Below are 2,500 nucleotides of genomic sequence, written 5' to 3' on the forward strand. Positions count from 1 at the left end.
AGTAACAAAGACAAAATTTTTCACTTTCTACGAGTTTAGCGTTACAATAAACAGAACTTTTTTCATGATCACCAACAACAATGTATTTTATTTAAGATCCATAAGCTTACAATATTTTATGCCTTGCAAATAGCCATAGTGCTAATCTAGGCAGAACAAACATTATAAATAAAGGCGTTATTAGATTGCATATTAAGAAAAAAGGAATAGAAAAACCCCTCACACAAACTCAAGCATAGGGGTTTTGTTATTAGAAAAAAAAAAGACGAAGATTACAATGGTTAATTTTGTTCGGTTCTAGAGAAACACTCCATGGCAGATGATCGCGTTTTATAGTGATGTTTTGTGCTGATTTTCGCAAACTTATTAAGGGGACTTTTTGGAGCTGTCTTAGCGTGGACATCATACCATAAATAGCTTGATTGTTGAAAGAACAAAGACTGTAAAGGAAGGCAGTTTAATTCAATAAAAAAGGAATTGCGTGGTCTCTGGTTTTAGCAAAATAAATCAAACACAATGCACGTCTTTGCAGAACAAGTAAGTTATTGGAGTAGGTCTGTGGACAGTTGCCCCATGCGCAGATATCATAATTTAAATAAGGATTAACAAGTGCATGATATAAATTTAGAAGAAGACGGCGTGGAATGCCTTCAAAACATGGTAATAATTAAATTTTCCAACTGTCCAAAACAAATTCCATGCAACCTTATTCCAGTGATTCTACAAACAAATGTTTGTGTAGCGGACATAACTGAAAAATGATAATTTCCTTTATTTATGTTCTATTAGCAATACCAGTCAGATTTTTTTTTCTGCTATAATGCTCCTTAAAATAATTTCCAAATTAATTTCATCACATCTCAAGTAAATGTTGTGAGGAAAAAAACCCTTTCAGTAGCGAGGAGATTATTTTGTTTTTTCCAAAACTGATTTAGCTACTGAAATTATCATTTTTTGTCATTCCGTCTGACTTAAAGACAGAGAAAATGTAAATTTACACTAAAATTGCACATAGTTCACGACTTATGACATCACAAAATTCGACTTAAGAAACAATACTCATTCAAGTTTGAGTAGAAAATCTGAAGAAAAGCATGCTTAACAAACTCAAGACTCTAATCTCATCAGGTCTGATCAAGGTGCTTATTTTAACCTAGGATTTCTTTACCATAAAAAAAAAAAAAGAATCGTATGGTTAAGGATATTAAACTGGGTAACGATAGTAATTGTCATGTTTTCTTAGATGTAAAGGCTTTGCCTAAAATTTCCTTCCAAAAATTCTAAATATGATGGGATTCGAATTCACTGGATTTCATTTAAAATTTACTTTTAACATTTGGTTATGTATTGCTTTGTCTTGTTTTGGTGGTTGTAAAATTAGCCCTTCATCCCTGATCCATCCTTGATCGATGCACTTGACAGCTAGACCACAACTCACAACAACAGTTGCTTCCTGTTGCATCTTACCTGTTCCAACTGAAGAAAAGAGAGAATTGTGCTTATTTCTTGACACAGATAAAAACTGTGAAAGTTGCTAAGACCTGAACCTGAAGCTACACACTGGATTTCTTGCACCTTTCGAGCATATAACAACTAATGCAATTGATGATAAATTTCCTGAAATGTTGCGTACACACAGCTCCAAATGAGGAATCAATGTCAAGGGTTGATATGATAATTATTCATGGAGTTAAAAGTTTCTAATGGCTGTCATTTCTTTACCACAAGTCAAGAGCGAACGGCAGACTGTAGTATTGGTAGCTCCAGGAACCCTGGACCCCCACGCGCGTTGTGCTGTCATGAACATGGCCTGTATACTCACTCACCTATGTAATTTCCAACATCAAGAACAGCAATCACTATAGCAATCTGATCAACTTCATTTGAACCAGGCTAAAGCGGATGTGAGCTGTAAGGGCATCAACTTGACCACAAAGTCACCCTCTGGAGCGTGATACAAAGATCCTCACAAGACATTCTACATTGTCAAGGAAAAACACATTCATGAGGGAAATGCCTAGTTCTAAGACGAACAGAAATTGTGGTCAATAAATTGCTACAGAAAGAGAGATGTCTTAACATTTCCCGAGAGTACCAGCCCAAATCCTCATGCGGCTGTAACTGGTTCAATTTTGTCCTTGGTATAAATTTAAGTTTCCTTTGTTCTAAGCTCATTATCAGAGATGTACCCAAATACAACCAAAACAACAACATTATGTCTTATGTTGTGCCTATTGATATGAAAAGAATGTTTATTAAGGGTAGACTTCCTATATTTCTTCTCGCAAATCATAATTTTAGTTTTCTTTGGATTCAGCGATGAAAGCCAATGTTCACGATACTCTGAAAGGATGGAGAGAGCATTTTGTAGTCCTTCACCTGACTGCTACATAAAAACTAAATCATCTGCATAGAGTAGACAGATTAGATAGGATCTATTATTTGGACTTAAGAACTATGCGATCTGTGTCTCCTTGGTCAAGTAGAAAGGAAAATACAA

The sequence above is a fragment of the Porites lutea genome, chromosome 6, assembly GCF_958299795.1.
Source record: "Porites lutea chromosome 6, jaPorLute2.1, whole genome shotgun sequence".
In the NCBI taxonomy this organism is placed as follows: domain Eukaryota; kingdom Metazoa; phylum Cnidaria; class Anthozoa; order Scleractinia; family Poritidae; genus Porites; species Porites lutea.